This window comes from Apis cerana, linkage group LG8 (genome assembly GCF_029169275.1).
Source record: "Apis cerana isolate GH-2021 linkage group LG8, AcerK_1.0, whole genome shotgun sequence".
In the NCBI taxonomy this organism is placed as follows: domain Eukaryota; kingdom Metazoa; phylum Arthropoda; class Insecta; order Hymenoptera; family Apidae; genus Apis; species Apis cerana.
Genome location: NC_083859.1, coordinates 5,307,970 through 5,325,875, shown reverse-complemented (window position 1 = coordinate 5,325,875; position 17,906 = coordinate 5,307,970). Strand labels below are relative to the sequence as shown.

General features: G+C 37.9%; 1 protein-coding gene across 9 annotated transcripts in view; it reads left to right on the top strand.

Annotated features, from left to right (window-relative positions):
* LOC107995327 (protein artichoke-like) overlaps window positions 1–17,906 on the top strand; it is a 193,426-nt gene that overhangs the window by 162,820 nt on the left and 12,700 nt on the right. The window contains exon 1 of one of the 9 annotated variants that reach the window (XM_062078232.1): window positions 3,342–4,204. The exons of 6 other annotated variants lie outside the window; for them this stretch is intronic. The gene's annotated coding sequence lies outside the window, so the exon portion shown is untranslated. Of the gene's footprint in view, window positions 1–3,341; window positions 4,205–5,804; window positions 11,850–17,906 lie in introns of those variants that run through there. 2 more of the 9 variants (XM_017052770.3, XM_062078229.1) reach the window with 2 other exon arrangements.

Below are 17,906 nucleotides of genomic sequence, written 5' to 3'. Positions count from 1 at the left end.
AAACGAAATATCATGAATATTCTGAATTGTTGTTAAGGAGAAGAAAGATATAAAAGAACCTGTTCCAAATTGAGACTTCTAAATCAGAAAATCCTAATTCATTCGAAACTGCCCAATTCACAATTCCACGAATCATGGATCTGCATATCTAAGCTTATGTAAAAAATGTAGAATAGAAAATCTATTAATAATCCATGATTTTATGCAAAGATTCAGGATTATTCGATCCGCTCTTTTGTTCATTCATCACCACGTTTGAATTAGAATCGATCTTCTTCTTCGTCTTCTTTGCGAAATGGAAGAAATTATTCAACGTCAAATCTGGAAAGAAAGAACGATTTCGAAAGTTAAAAATTCTCGCGCCACTTTACTCATTTCACTAAAACTTGCAAGTTCCATGCATGGAATTTTCGATTGGTGGTTGAAAGTTGGTATTATTCCAACCCTTGAATTCCGCTTTCCTGTTCCCCTTGAACGCGTTGAGGATCTTATCCGAGGTGAAAACTTCCGTCGACGCTGCTTCCGGGTGAACAGTCCGAGAGCAAACAAAAGAAACGTATACCTTCTTATTTCAAACTTGCTCGTGAAATAGTGGCACATGCATAAAGCAACGAGAAAACTGCGAAGGATAAACCGCTCGAGGAAACGATATTCGTTATCGATAACCGAAATCCCGTTGTCATTTCACTGCTCATAGATATTTCGAACTCTCTATGAATCGACAATATCATCGAAAATTCCAAACAATAATTCTTCTCGAATGTCTTTCTTCCTTTTTCTTTTTTTTTAAATTATTTTTCTTCCTCCAATTAAAATTGGAATTATGATTTCACGCGATAATAAAGAGAAACGTAGAGACGCGGTAAATTTGGCCGCAGAATGTGGAAAAGTAACGTGTTCAAATACATTTCGAATATGCAAACAGGGGAGGAGGAGAGTGGCGAAACAATAGCCGGTGTAAGCTTTTGAATTCGGGAAACCGGAGGCTCATAACGGGGAGGCAAACTCGAGGTTAGAGTCTTTGGGTCGCCAGACCATCCGGAACCGCATATTCTGAATGCAAAACAGCCCAACACCCCCTCTGAATAGATCCTCCGCATTCTTATACTCTGTTTCGTTTAACAACGATCGTAAACTGTGGACTTCCAGCTCCAACTGTTCCTCGCCGTTTGTTCGCGGATTAAACTTATGCATGATGTAAACTAAAATAATTAATGAAAAGAACGTTGCCGACTTTGCGTTCGCTTTTGGTGGATTTCATATATAAAATTATTATATGTCGAAATGGTAAGGAGAGTGGAGATCTTCTTTTAATAAATATTTTGCTACTTTATTCCGCGATAATATTTTGATGGCGCGTGGAAAAAGTTTATATTGCGCGGAGAGAAATTTTACCTAAAGGACGAAAATATGAAATACTCGGATACAAGTCGAATAGCTTGTCTATATTTTCGAGAAACGTGGGAATATCATTTAATACGAAGAATTAGAAATACTTTGAACGAGATATATTAAAAGTATCGTTTCTTCGATATTCGAGCATCGATGGACCAAGTGAAATATATCTTAAGAATTATAACAACTAATGTTATAATTATTGTTATAACAATAAAGTTTATTCGGAATTTTTATGGAAATTAAACTTTTGTTAAATTTAATATGAGGACACGCAAGAGAGGATATTATTTAAGAAAATAAAAATTCATAAATTGTTTTGAAAGAAAGTAAATTGATATTCGAGAAAATGAACCACCAACTTGAAAGAGCATCTATCCAATATTCGCTTTAAACGAACAACGTTTGATGCAACGTTCAAATATAATAGTTCGAAGGATGGAAAATCGCGTTGGGGAAAGTATTAAAAAACGCGGACAGACTTTTAACCGTTTCAACAATAAAATAATAAATTTGGCGTTCGTTTTGTCCGGGAACGGAACATTATGCAAATGATTTCTTTCGCGAAACGGAATAACATTGGATTTCCTACATTTCGAGAGGATCGTTCGCGTAATATTTCACGTAAGTCGAATCTCGTATTTTTCTGGGAATGTCCGGCCAGCTTTGTCAAACTGTGAATACGACGAACAAAAGATCGTGCGGCTACAGAGATTTATGAGATTCGCGGAGCGGTGACAGTTAACAAAAATAATTCTAGGAGCAGAGCGGAAATACGATCTATTCGCATGTCCGTGACAGATTCCGAGGTCTGTGCAAATATTGGCCGTATTCGTGTCGTATTCCATGCTTAATTTTTCTTTTTTTTTTTTTTTTTTTGCTTCAAATAAATTAATGTAAATCTGGGAAAGGCAAAATATCTTTTCGATTATTTCTTTTCTTTTTCTTGTGTGACAATAGTAATTGAACGAAGTTTATTTTGTTGCAGTTGTATCAAGTTTTGACGAGAATCAAAATTTTAATTTTCGAAATCACTGATCTATGCAAAATGTAATTTATGGACGTTTATTTATAAGGCATGCGATAGATCGTCATTATTGATATGTTTGATTGTTAATCGTGTTTGGAAGCAAGAAAAATTTTGGAAAAATCATAGTTTATTTCACTTGATCCTTGATTTTTACACCAAAAGAGCAAGCTTTACGTTTTAAAAAACTTCAACGCTAAAAACTCTGTGAAAAAAATCTCAGATCTCTCCAATTTTTAATAAATTTTATCGTGATATTTCTGCCAATATCTTCCTAAATTCTATTTTCAAGATATTTAACACTTTTCACTTAACCTACCTACCTGCACTCTATCACTTCATATTTCATATTCCATCGATAATATTAATCTGTTTCTACAATTTTATTCGTTTCGCGGGAAACGATCCGTCAAGTGGACAAGAGTAAATATATTCGAATCTTTTAATATAATTAAACGTTATCGTGACAACGTTCACCTGAATTTCCAACTACGAATTTATAACGATGAAATCAAGTGAGCGAATCGAATTGCCAGCCGGACTGGAAATTATCCCAGAGACAGACAAATATTTTTGGACGGTAAGAAACAAGTTGAAGGGCGCATAGGACGGAGGCTATAAAGCAATGGCTACTAATTTAATACAGACACGACAGAGTGGAACCGCGATAACACGACACTGAGGCGGAACAGTAAAGTGGCTCGGGAGGCTCGTAATGGCTATGCAAACTATACCTACAGTTTACAAGGGGAAATTTAATTCCGGGTGAGGGCTCACCAAGATGCTATACTATCCTTTATTAATCCAACCTTGAAATTCATACCTCGTGAATAGTTGTACCCCCTTGCATTGTTAATGGCCCCGGTGACGTTCGTAATAATCACGGGCCGAAAAACTTGTGGAAAAATTGATCGACCTTCAACATACCTTGTTCCGTATCTGGGAAGAGAAACAAGAAAGGAAGAAAAATATTTTTTTCGAAATTTTATTTTTCAGTAAGTAATTCTCGAAAGTTATTCTGTATTCGAAGAATAAGAATCATTTTCTCTTGAATAACAAAATTTTTCGTTACACATTCATTCTCGCTCGTAGGATAATTTTCCATTCGATTAATTAATTGTTAAAGTATCCGGCCAATCGATTAATCAAACTTTCTCGAAATTTTCTCCGACGAGGAAACGTTATAACTACTTCCTTCCACGTACTTACACACGTAAAATTATCTTCCATCCACTCGTATTCCCAGACATATTCGTCCATATCTATACATCATCCAATCCTCCATCCAAAAGTGAAACCTCTCTCCTAGTACTTCATAAATTTTTCTTCTAATTTCCGCGATTCCCTTTCCCGCGAAGAACGGTTGAAACTACTGTCCTCGAAATGGACTCTCTCTCCTTCTCTCTCTCTCTTTCTTTCTTCCACCAATTAAATTAAAACCACGGACTTATCGTGAAGGGGATTAAAACTGAGAGATTCGTCCCGACGAGTTCGAATAATAATCGGTTCTCTTTCGTTCTTTTCCCTTCCATTTGCCCGCCAGTCCTGGCGATTTGTTAATCGTGCACCGGATTCAAGATTCAATTACGAATAGACGAGAGAGATCGTCGGTGTTTCACTTGCAAAGCTGTAAAACGGGCAATGAAACATCGGGTATCCGGCATCTATTATTTTACAGGCGGCCCAGATTCGACCGAAAGAAGACTGGTGGCGAAGGCTGAGAGAGCAGGATTATATAACCCCATAAACCCTTTGTGGAGGAGGGTTTGGAACGCCAGCTGGGTAATCAAAGTCTAATACGAACGAGCCCATATATCGTGGCGGGGATTATTTCGAGTATATATCGTTGAAGACGATGCTGTCAGGGATGTGAGGATCCTTCCTTCCCACGTATTCCAAATCGTTGGAATGAAAATTGAAAGTGCGATATTAATTTTTTTTTTTTGAACAGTTTCGAATTTTTATAGAATTGCAATTTTGTAAAAAAAAAAAATCACAAGTTGAAATTAAAAGTTTAGAATATCCTTCATAGAAATCTACATTTATGCAAGAAATTTATATTTTTATTCTTGAATATTAAGTTGTGTTGCACACAAACGAAGCAAGATCACGTTTTATCAAAGAATGTTTTCGTGAGAAGGAAATTTAAAATTGATTCTCGTTACTGGAATTTATAATCCACAACTTTTCATTGACAAGATTTTATTTAAAGAAAGGAAATCACGTGAAATCGAGTTATTTTCAAAACTAAAATTAAAATAAATTTTCGATTGAAATAAATAAATTAGCTCCCTTTATTCGTACAAGTACTACATTTCCTATGAAAGATAATCTACTAATCTAAAGATGGTCCAAGATAGTTCACCACAGACAATTATTCAAACAATCGATTTAATCCACTAAGACCTCTCAAGATATTCTTAATTCGTATTCTTCCCTCGTTGAAACCCCCCCCATTCGTATTTCGCTCGAAGAGATCACCTCTGTGTATGTGTGTGTATGTGTGTGTGTATGTGTGATCAAGAACACAGAGGTCGCGAGGATTGCAGAATCGGATTAATTAATTGTCCAGCGAGAAGAATTTTTACCAGGAAGGAAAGAAGGAAAAGTTTTCTTTTTCTTTTTTTTTTTTTTTCCCTCCCCCTGCTGCAAGTTTGGGATGCTTGATCCTGTGGTGCTCGTAAATCTTGCGAGCGTGGCTCGCATATAAATTAAAGACGTCCGCTGCGTATCGCGGCGGACGCCATTGCGCTATTTGCATTTTCACGTCACACACGTGGAAACATATGGTGGCGATACCGCTTCTTATATCGGCATCGATGACTTATTCGACGAAACCGACTGTCGTAAAAGTGTATAGATACGAGTTTAGAGACTGTGCAAGGGAAAAACACTTCTTCGGAGGTATCTGGGGCTAACTGTGTGGCCGATCATCCTCTTGATCGTGGAATTTTATATCTGTCATAAAATCCAGACGGCGGGGTGATGTGGAATGATCGTGGAAAATTATTGCGCTTCTCGCGATTATATAAAATAATGATGGTTTTTCTTAACAATCGGGGGTAAAATATAGAGGGATTTGAAATTAGAGATTGAATGTTGTTTAGAAATACTTGATACTTTGTTAATGAAACTGTCAATTTGATTGTCAATTTGAAGATTACACTTTTGATAATTTTGAGAAAAGTATTGTTTGTTTGTAGGTGTTCTTGTTGATTGGATTATTGTCTAATTTTTTAAAATATTATACACATCGAGATATTCTATATTATAAGTTAAATATTTTGAAAAGTGATTAAAAATAAAGATTTTCTCGTTATAAATACAAATACATTTCTATTTTTTTTTATTTTGATTGTTATAGATATCGGAAAAAGTTTTTTTTTTTTTGATGTCAATATCAATTAATATTCCTTTTTCACGGGATGAAATATGAAAAAATATATTCCACAAGTAACTTTTGATCGATCAAACAACATATTATCACATTTTGCAAATCTGTCTCTCAACTTAATCGATATAGATCGTTCCTTTTATATTTTAAATCCTCTTCTCTGTACACGTTTTCAATGCATCGTTGATTCGAATAATGAATAATGAATGGAAATCAAAAGGTCGATGTTAATTTTGATTCTGATTAAATCGTTTTTTTTTTTAACGAATAATAACGCGAATAACGATTGATCGCGAGATATTTGAACTTTTCACGCGAATCAAAGCGATCAAAGATTGGAAGCCGATTCGTTCGATTTTTATAAATACTTTCCATGCCAATTTCAATTTTAAAGAGGAATTTCATCAAATTATCTTTAAACGAACAAACTTTAAATTCGAATATGTAATTATTCGAACGTACAATTACGTTTCGGATTATGAAAGCTGTTTAAGAAATTGATCGATTGCCCGGCTCGATGTTCGAGTTCTTAATCAGGTTGTTGATCTTAATAGAAGCTATACGATAAGCCGTCGAGCCGTTTTTAATACCTTTGGAGATTAATTAATAAGGGCCGCCTAAGGTTAACGATGATTGAATCTACCTTTCATCGAACAATTTGCATTCACAAGTAACCGTGATTTGCATTTTCTCGATTCGCCCTCTTCGCGCAGAGACAAGAATCCTAGGGAGTAAATAGGGCCAATCTTGAATCCGTGATTCCTCAGATTGAGAATTTCACCATATTGGAGGAAAATGTTCCTACGGCAAATTTCCACTCTGACTTACAAATTTTTCTTTGACCCCGCACAATTGAGGGGGGGGGGGGAAGAAAAAGAATATCAATCGAATAGCAAGTCGAAAATCTTGCGATTTTTATTAAACTCTTATTTCCGCTTCGATGAAATCTCCTCGAAGATGTTTTTGAATTGTCAACATCGACTTCGTCTACAAGAAAACAATAACATTCGAATATCTTTATTTCGAAAGGAATTTTACATTTTTTTTTTAGCGTCAAATTTACGTAGTCGCGCGAAAATTTTTCACTTATTAAATATAAAAAAATTTAATGTACCAAAATCTAATTAACAAACTCGTTACAATCCCTCGTACGCGTGACAAACGTGTTGTTAATTTCCGTGAAATTTCGTTTCTATTTCACGAAGAGTGATTATGCTCATTACAAAAAGAAGCAATCAACTTTTTAAAATAACCAAACTAATTACTAATTTTCTCGTTTCATTTTTCTACACACACACACACACACACACACATATATATTTTTTCGTACGAAATTGTAACGTAACCAAAATATTTCCCTTTAAACGGCGGTGACGAATCGTGTTAAATACTGCAAAAACAAAATTAATAAATGCGCGTAACACCCACTGCGCACAATTATACAAGCACATACACACGCACACGTATAACTTTACATAACTGCATCTTCCAGGAGTCAAGGAAATTTCAAGAGGAAGATCGGACGACACGTCGCGAGGATAAAACCGGCACGACTTCCGGTCTGATGCTTACGCCACGCTTGTGGATAAAAAGAGCGGAGAGAGCTCGATGTTTCATCCGGATTTTTTCATCCGGAACGAAAGGGTAGCGAGCAAAGTGAGCTCGACCTCCCCTCCTTTTCTCCCCTCGCGAAAGAAACCACCCCCTCAGCAGAGGTAAAGAGGGGGAGATCATTTGGATACGGAGATAAGAAGCGTGCAAAGAAACAAGCAGGGGCACGATAAGCGTCCGAGCATCGTGCGTCTCTATCTCGCGACCTAAATCTGAAATGGAGGAGTATTGGAGAGAGAGAGAGAGAGAGAGCGGCCATTTTTTTCGTTAATAATAACCCGCCACGCGGGTGGAAACGCGCTAAAAAAAACCTCGACTCGATCTCGGTTGTTGATAGAAACCCGCGAGTCACGATGGACCATCCGCAGCCAAGGCTTGCAGAAGACTTGGAGAATGCTTGAAAGGGTGTGCATTTAAGGACGGTCTTTTAGGATTGTTTGAAAGGTTGGAGAGGAATTTGCAGGATGTCGAAGAGCAAAGAGACGTGGTGGTACTGTTTACGTAATTCCAAGTCTGCGTTTGTCACTTGCCTGGAGATTGGGAGATTGTTTTCGTTCGTTTTTTTTTGGAAATGTATTGTTTGAATTTGTTTGGACTGTTTATCAGATTCTTCTGATAAAAATTGTTCGACGAGCTTCGTCCCTTCGTTCGTTAATATTTAATTAATAAAAAAGGTGAGTTTCAATTTTTTTATCGAATCAAGTTGGATTAAGACGGATTTAACTCTTGATTCTTCCTCGGGAAAATGAATCGGATTAAAATCATATCATCCCGATGATATAATTATCACTGCCTTTTGAAAACGCGTTGTGACTTTTGTGAAATGAAAAAGGGTAAAAAATTTATTGCCCTTTCCATGTATCGGGATCGCGATATATTTTTCCTCGTTCAATTTTAATTTCAAGCAGAGCTAGATGGAACAGCGTGTAACGTAAAATATAAAACGAGTACGTAAAAATGTGAAATATATGAAACACGCGAGAACTAAGAATATTACGAATAGTTTGACAGATTCGATTTTAAATATTTTAATAAAACTGAAACGGATGAATTATTATATTTCATGAATAGTATACAAAATCTAAATTTAATCTATAAATTAATTACTCGTGTACTCAATTTTAAACCAGTTCTCAAATGACTCAAATCCTGCATCTTCTGTTTAACTTTATACGATAAAATAACATCCATTTCGAAATTAAGCAAATTCACGATATATGTTTGAAGATAATTTCGAGCACGATTTCGAAAAAAAAGAAAACATATTTTCCTTCAATTTACTTCATTTTCTAGAATAATCTCTATCCGACGGTATATTGAAACTTGCTTCCATCGTCATCAGCAATCCTATAAGTATTTCGACACCGATTCAGTGAAAAATCTTGAGGCCAGAAATGAAACGAACTTCTAACGAGCGTGGATTTTTTTCACGACAACGTAGAATGACGTGTCATTATCCGTAAAACGAGCGCAAATGAAAAGAGGTACTGTATTTTCCGGATGAATTTAACATAGAAAATGAAAAGGTTGAACGTTGTGAACGTGTTAGAACGCGTGTTCCAGATAAGCACGAGTGTGTCCCGCTCGCGTGGAGAGTAATTAACATGTCCGAATTGAAGCGCACGGTTCAACAGTAGGATGGGATGAAATTTTGTTTAAAAATCATCATTTTCCTCGCGTCTCATTTAACCATCACATTTTCCTGGATATAAAAGTTTTTAAATTAAAAGATATTCCTCCTAGGAAGTTTTAATTAGAACGCGCCTGGAATTGCGTATAAAATTTTTTTAAACTCGAACAATCGAAATCCTTTGCGAGCCGTGTAATTAACCATAATTAATGCGTTAATTATTCGTTAACTGTTCATCAGTTTATTTATATCTCCATCCTCTGTGAGCCTACATATTTACGATGGTCATCACAATCAAAAGAAAACTCAACATCCAACGAACTCTCTCGAAACTGAATTGAATTACTGTCATCGTTGTTTTGGATATTGGCTCGTAATTTAAAGAAAAAGGAAGCGACAAGAACAGAATGTTGCGACGTATGTTCACGGACAGAAAATTGCCAGAAAAATATCCTTTGTGAAAGGAAAGTAGTATAAGCGACTTAATTATCGATCCTTCATCTTGACTTCCACTTTGACTGCGGTATCATGGCATCGTTATACCTCTTCTCCTTTCCAGAAAGAAAGAAAGACGAGAGGTAGACGCGTTAAAAAAAGAAAGGAGACTCTAAGAGCTATGCATGGGAGGAATATATGAAAAGCAACTTTTGTATGAAAGAAAAGAAAAAAAAAACAAAATGGACTTCGACTGTGGAGTAGAGGAAAGAAAGCCATCCTCATAAATTTATCACGACGTTTCTTCCTTCCCTTCGTAATTCATAAAGAAGGGAAAAAACCTTTGATATTCCTTCCAATATCCCGATCGAACTTCTCGAATACGCGGATCCCCCCTTTGAATCCCCTATTCGAACTAATTCAACGGATAGAACTTGTATTCTGTTGGTACACAACTTGGTTCATATGTCAATGGAGTCGAGGGAGAATAATTTCCGCCAAGTTTGGCCGTGGATGTCGCGGCCAAAATCGTATCAAGGGGAATCGTGATGAGGAGGACGATGGCCATCCTGTTTCGAAAATCCTTTCTCCAATCTCTGGGAACTGGGGATCCCCGGATATCCGGAAATCTCTTCGCCGCGAAACAATCCTTGTTCGTTTCTAACGACGATCCCTCGCCGCCAGGGATATTTCTTTTTCCAACCCCTTACCGAAACTTTTCCCTATTGGATCATGAATTAGCGGGGAGAAGGGAGGGGGCGAGGACGAGGGGAAGGGGAACACGAGAATTATCGAATTATAAGGACTGAGAGGGCATAAAAAGGACGGGTAACGAGGGCCGAACTATCGGATTCCCTGAACCGGAAAGAAGCGAGGATTAATTGGAGCGTGCACACAGTCGAAGCTTGATCCTCGCGAGCGAGTGATTGGTATAGAGTTGGTGAAACGGGATAGCTTTTAATTTATAATCACGGATAAAATAATTTTTTTTCTTCTGTCTTATAAAACGATGTATTTTTCTATTATTCAGTATGCATCGCATCATTTGTATTAATCGCATTCTTGTTCAAAAGTCATAGGATAGCTTTTATTTTTTGTGAATGAAATTTCGATATTGTTGTAATGGTCAATAAACATATATTCAACTAAGGCAGATTAAATTTTCGAAATCAATTGTCTTTACGATAAGTAAAGACTTTTATAATCTAATAGCTATCGTAAAAAAAAGTTATTAAGTATTTTTTCTTACTGGTTAAAAAAGGGCAAAGAGACGGGTGATTTTTCTAGATTTCAAGAAAAGAATTGGAAACTATGTGTAAGATCGGGCCCATTAAGCAAGATCAACGGCAAGGGCAAGAAAGGAAACGATGAGGGTGGTGATCCGGCACGCGAAGGGAAATAAATTCGATTCCCGATAGTGTTACCTTCATATTTTCTTGGACCCCCCATAAATCTCTTATTCAACGATCTTATTACGATTCATCTTTCTAACCTTCGACAACCTAATCGAATCTTTCCACCTCTCGTTTCCAGTAACAACTTGTCGCGCGAAAATGTGTTGTTGTTCGTCGAGATAGAAAAAAAGGAAAAAAAGAAAAACGTAAAAAAAGAAATTTATATCTAACGCGAAATGGGCCGGATGAAAGGAAAGGCGACCCGATCCTTGGAAATTTACTGGACAAGGACTCAACGTCGTCGGACTTACGAAGTTTCCAGGCAGATATTCGCAGCCCTCTGGCTCCCTGTTGCACTGTAAAATCGCGCCCGAGTGTACGTAATCCATCGAGATTGCGGGTCTGTCTCGGGATTTGTGAGAGCAGAGGGACGAGAGACAGAGAAAGAGGGAGAAAGACGACGAGATAGAGGGAAGAAGAGAGAAAGAGAGGAGGGAGGTAGATTGCTCCACACTCTGCGGCGTACGCTGCTTTTACAAGCAGATTGGATCGGGTCCTTCCAGGATTTCACGCCTGCCCAGTCTCAGGGTCGCGAGACGCTACCAATCCTGTTTTCTAAGCCGGAATTCCCACCCCCATCCTCGCGAAAGCATCTTCCCGGGGAAAGTCGAGAAAATTTCTGGCACTCGTAAAATCCACAGATACGCTCACAGGCCGCGGGGAATGACTTCGATCCGTGAAGAGAGTTTCGGAGATGATCTCTCGTGAAACCTTTTTTCTAGGTGGCTGTATCTGGAACGGGGGAGGGAGGGAGGTTTTTGTTTCGAGGATCGAACGAAACCGGCGCGTGGATAGCTCTTCGATTGGATCTCTTCCTTTCACGGAAAGATAACAAGTTTCTGATGATCAGATTGGAGGAGAATTGACGTGGAAATCTGAAATTACTACATAGGTATGGAGAAAGTAAGTTATTACTATATTGCGTGAAAGAAATAAATGAGAATAAGTAAATGGAAAGAATACCCTTTAAGTACTCTAAATACGTTGTTATTGAAAGAATATTTTGCAGGTAATTTTGAATTTATTATTTATTTTTACTTTACCTTTTTTTAAAAGGAAATAATCTAGGTAATATTTACTTGTGGAACAAACTAGAGTATTTCGAATCAAAACAAACTCGATGCAATATCGATTGTACATAGATCGTGAAACAAATAATCCATCTATCCATCTATAAATCCGATTGACAAGCATCACTTGTGTTCCGAGATGATTAAATTTCAACACGTAGCAAAGGCAAGGCCTCCAAACATCTTGGAAACACGTATCGATCTTAACGCGAATATTACGTCGGCTGTTCAAATTTATCAATCGCGTTACGGACAAATTCTCTCGGTCTACGAGACACTTGCCTCCGATTCGAATCGTGAATTTGCATATCAGAGGATTTGTGGGATCCAACCAGGTATAAATTACAAAGAGACAACTAGATTTGGTCTCATCCGTTGCTATCGAAAATAGAGTATCGTGTAACGATATTATGGAAGAATCGCATTAAAATACCCTTGTAATTTCATTAGCTCGTTGAACCTCGCACCATGACACAGGTCGAGCGTTGAATCCTTGATGAAGTTATGCATTTTATTCGAGCAAGCATATTAGCTTACGCTTCGCTATTTTTGTTTTTTTTTTTTTTTCATCATTTCCAATTGTATATATCTCTATCACGAAATTTATTTTTACGATCATCTTTCGAGAGAAAACTGTTGAAATTTCATCATCGATATTCGACTCTGATCCCATGTGTATCGTTTTTATTCAAGAAGCTCATACGGTTGAAAATCGTAACAATGCCTTGTAGAAATTTGATGAATGGCGTAACGATACTATGTATTTTTCTTCTTTTTACAATTTTTAATTAATATTGGTTTCGTATGTTTTTTAAACATCATTTTCCTATCGTACTTATTTTAAAAAATGCTTTTTTAATATCGATATTACATCACATTTTTTATTTGTTATTTTCTTATCATATTTTTTGTTTCGAAATCTTTTGTATCTAACACGAATATATTTTTAAATTTTAAATAATGTATTTTTTCAATAATATATTCTATTATTCAAATAATAGAAAATATATATAGTTTGAAATATATTTTTTAAATTCTTTTCAAAATCTTCATTTTTTTTTAAGAAAATTATTTTGTATATAAATTATTTTATTAAATATGCCATTTGGAATAAAATCCATCAAGGAAAATGGAAATAAAATCTTTCAACCCTCGAAGAAGAATCGAACTCTAGATGCTTTTCCTCATGTAAAGACGGTACTTTAGTCCACTTCGCTACTGTGCTTTGTGATCAGACTGTCTTTCTTTTATATATATATGTATCACCACTGTAACAGGTGTTCATGATCCCACATTATTCTGCTCTCTAATCGTGTAGAACCTGTGTCGAGCGTTCGCGGGGACAGCCATTATTCAAAGCGCATCACAGACAAGGATTGTTTTCAACGTGACACGGCGGATACGTGGTATCAACGTGTCACAATCACAAGATCGGTTGTGCAAATGTTCCACGACACGATCGTCACGATGTTATCCTTAAAAATCCATCCATCCAATTCGATATCCATTTCTAATTTCCAAAAGTAAAACTTTCTTCAAAAGTAATTATTATAAAAAAGAAAAGACGCGAATGCATATGTATAACGTCGACGTATCAAAATGTTTAAATGTTCAATTCTATGAAAGTTATATCACAGGAAGGCAAACAAGGATTTTTGATAAATATTTTAAGAAGATGGATATATTACAGGTCTGCTTATATTATTAACATATGCCCGAGGACACGTTGGAAAATCAATAGAGAAGAGCTTATTCCACCATTTAATTAGCTGGAAGTTGGAGAAATATTTCTCCTAGTTGAAAATTCGATGTCTCATTGAAGAAATCACTGCAATTTACCATCTCCCGCGGCAAGAAACTGTCTTGACAAGTAATAACGAACAATAACGAACCTAACTGCATAATATCATTACTCGTCAAAAAAAGAAAAAAAGAAAAAAAGGATACAAAAATTATTTCAATTGGATATAAGAGAGAGAAAAAGAGGGGAGAAAAACGAATAATTCGATAAAATAGTTGGCTTGGAAATTTCAATAAACGTCATATAAAATATTCAAACAAAATATACACGAACTAAAAGTTTTACAATTTTACTAAATGCGTATAATTTTGTTTCAAACATGTCGAAAATAATTTTTCGACACGAAGTGCATTCAAATATCAAGAAAAATTAAAATATTAATGCAAAATAATAGAATATCTATTAGAGCTATTAGAATGTACACGGAGTGAACGATGATTTTTTTTAAATGTACTTTTTAATTAATAAAATTTATTATCGCGTACATGATATAGATGATGACGTTGCTCTCTCCACTCCACTTATTTATACATTAATTGTATTAACTGCTTTTAAGATCCTCCAATTATCAATAATAAAATCTTTTCCACGACAAAGAACTTTCCATCCCCGTCCCCTCCCATCATACTTAGTGAACTCCTGAACACGAAGCTTTTTATTAGATCAACGAGGTTAAACATTCTCCAAAGACATCGGCCACTGTTCTTTTTCTCATATAATAGTACACCTTGTACTCCCCGTGGCCGATACAAAGGTTGAAAGTTCGCAAAACAGGATATTAGCTCCTCGTTCTACACTAAGAAACAATCAAGAGAGGGGGGAGAAAAAAGGGGCATTAAGGAGAGAGGTGTACGTGTCGTTTAATGTTTAAAAAAGTTATATTGCCTTCTCCATGGAAAACTTTAAGAGCTATATAATTCTTCGAGAACAAGGTAAATAAAAGCCAGTGTCTGACTAATGACGGTTTTACTACTACTACTACTACTACTACTACCACTACTATTACTACTAGCAAGATTTCGAGTGACTCGACGTCTTTCGTTCGTCGAAAAACGAAGAGAGAGGGATTCGATATCGAATCGAAAGGGTCGTAACTTGGCGGTAAGACACTGGGGGGAGGAAATTCGGTCGAATTTTCTGTTTTGGGACGGAAATACGAGAGATCGATCGAGAACGGAACGCCATAAAATGCGAATCATCTCTACGGATGTTGATAAATGTTTCCTCGCGGAGACAGTTTTAATTCACCTTCCCCGCCGAGTTTTAGATCCCCGAGGGGAAGGGAGGAGGGGGTGATTTTTTATTTATCCCTAACCAACGACATCCACCGTGACGAAGCGTACTCGAGAGGAATCAGAGAATTCTCAAGGAAATTGTTCCTTTCCCGTTTTGCACTTGGAACAATTAATTTAACCTTCCTCTCCTTCTGTCACGCAGTTTTTTCCTCCCCACGAGGGAGGCAAAAAGTTTTCCAATTAACAATATTAATCCGCCAACATTCGAATCTAATTCCCTAAGTAAATTCCATTCCATGCAAAGCGAAGAAAGAAAGGAAAAAAATGTTGGCATATAATGATCGATCGTTCGACGAATTTCTTACATCGACGTTTTCGATTATCCCGAAAGAACCGTTTCACGCTCCCGGATCGATCTCTGTTACCAGTTAGCTCTGAAAAAAAAAAAAGAAACGGATCACGCATCACAGCCGCCTTTTCCCTCCACCCCCGTTTTTCTTCCTCTTCTATTAATACCAGAATACACAAATTTCTTCCCGTATGGTAAAGGGATGAACCGCCTCGTGCCGGCTACGTCCCTTTGAAGAATCCCGAGCAGCTCTCCCACGAATACCGCGGCCGAGGCACGGATGGTTAACGAAAGGAATATTCTCCATAATTCCGCGTAACGTTTCCCTCCCCCGATGGAATTCGTCTAAAGCGTGTTTCGCGCTCTAAGAGTATCAAAGGATACTCACCCCTCCCTCGTGGCGCTCCCTCAAAGACCGATGCACCTTTTCAACTTGACGGCATCCCTCCCTCCCTCTGTCTATCCATCCTCGGCCCTTGAACTTGCATCCAAAGTGCGAGAGAACGCGTGGAAAGGCGTGGATACGCTCGTGGGGCACATAATTGGCAAAGAAATCGCGTCTCTCGGCAAGAATCGTTCGAAATTCGTTCGGAGAGGAAGAATGGGGCGAGTTTACCAGATTCGTTAACTTTGATGGAAATCTTCGTCGCTTGCTTCGTCCTCCAGGATCTCCCTCTTCCTCCCCTACCCTCCCGGAAAGTTTGGCCGCTAACTCGAAGGTTATGAAAGTATAGAAGGGTGGAACGGCGCGCGTTCACTCTCATCAGAAATCTCTCTGTCACGAACGGCGGGATCCTCGACGACGATCATCGTGTCTAGAGATTTCAACCTAATTATCGCCGGGGCGGGAAGAGATCTCTCTCTCTCTCTGGATCTCTCGGGTAAAGAAGGAAAACCCTCGAAACTCGGTACAAATTTTCATTGTCATCGTTATAAATTCAGACTCTTCCCTCTCCTCCTCCCGTAATGTCCTCGGTAGCGTTTCGGGATGGGGGGATGGCGGCGAAATGAATGCGATTACCTTTAATTTTATGCAAAGAGGTTAAAAGGAGGGTGATTCCTTCTATCTCTCTTTCATCCCCTCTCCGCAGCAAAGTAGCAAGATTTAACTTTTAATAATCAGGCAGCTGATATAAGCTGCGAGCTTCGCGTTAACGTTTTGCGGAAGTCTGTCCGCTTTATAAGAAGCCGCCTCCCCCTTATAAGAGGATAATCACAGATCCGATGGGCGTTTTTCATCCCGTTGTGGATGCGGACGTCACGCTGGGATATCGAAAGCGACGAGTTTTTTAAAATTCTCCCTCTCCCCATTATCGTAAATTCACGTGATATAGGTGGAGCTAATACTGGAACCGAGTCATGTAATTTCGGATTTCGCTAATGTTCCTGATGTAGGGAAAGAGAGAGAGAGAGAGAAGCAAGTAGTGGATATCGAAGGCTAGATTCAAATCTACCAAACTTTATCTGGGATTTACAGTGACGATGAAAATGAGGAGAAGGAAAAGGAAAATGGGAGAATGTTTCATGTTGGATTTTGCTGGTGGACTCGTCAATGACGACGTCTGACGTGTATTTTAAACACCAGAATGGATGGAGGTTAGGAGGATTGGAGTTTGGAATTTATAATTGAGAAGAAGAATAATATTTCAACGAATCATTCGAGGAAAAGTGAAATTTCGATTTCAATGAGTTTCGAAGGAAAAATCTCGTTTTCTTTTATCATTCCTCGATGTGTGCAAGATGGTTCTGTTCCGTGCCATTTGCATTCTCATTACCATTGTCGGTCTTGTTTAAATAGAGGAACAACTGCGAGCCAACTCGATGAGTCTTCAAGACATTCTCACGATTCGTCCCTAAGTTAACCGTTTCACCAAAGGAACGTTACGTTACGAAAACATCGATAAATAAATTCCGTTCTCCATTCTCGTTCGAAAAAGACTGTCACGAAACGCGTGGAATGGAATAATTTTTCATCTTTAAGAGATACTCAACTTCTCGCAAAGTTTTCCAAGAAACTAATTCAACAACAACTAATTCAACGATCATCACGAGTAAGAGAAATTATCAAAACGTTTCGTTCGATATTGCTCTCCAAGTCCCAATTCGAAAGCTAAAAAGCCAGGCTTTTAATTGCTCCTCCTTTCGACATTGGTCGCTCGAAGATGTCGCGGGATGGGGCGAAAGGGTTAGCAGATGTCCCTTTTATATTCAACGCAGCGCGCTTCATTAGCGAACGCGGTCTCGCCCGTGGACCGCAACGATTTAATCCGAGCTTGCGCTCTCGCTGTCGCGCCGGAATTCAATTTTCCTGCGGCCTTAATGGACCAAAACGTAGCAGACCGCGGCTACACGGAGCCCGGCACGTTCCGCCCGCGAAATCGATGCCCCGATCCTGATGCAGATCGGGTGAATCGTGTGGACCGTAGACGTCGAGATTACGTGGGGGTTCGCAAAGTATTATCGGGGTGCTTGCGCAAATTCGAGCGAATGGGATGGATCGATTCG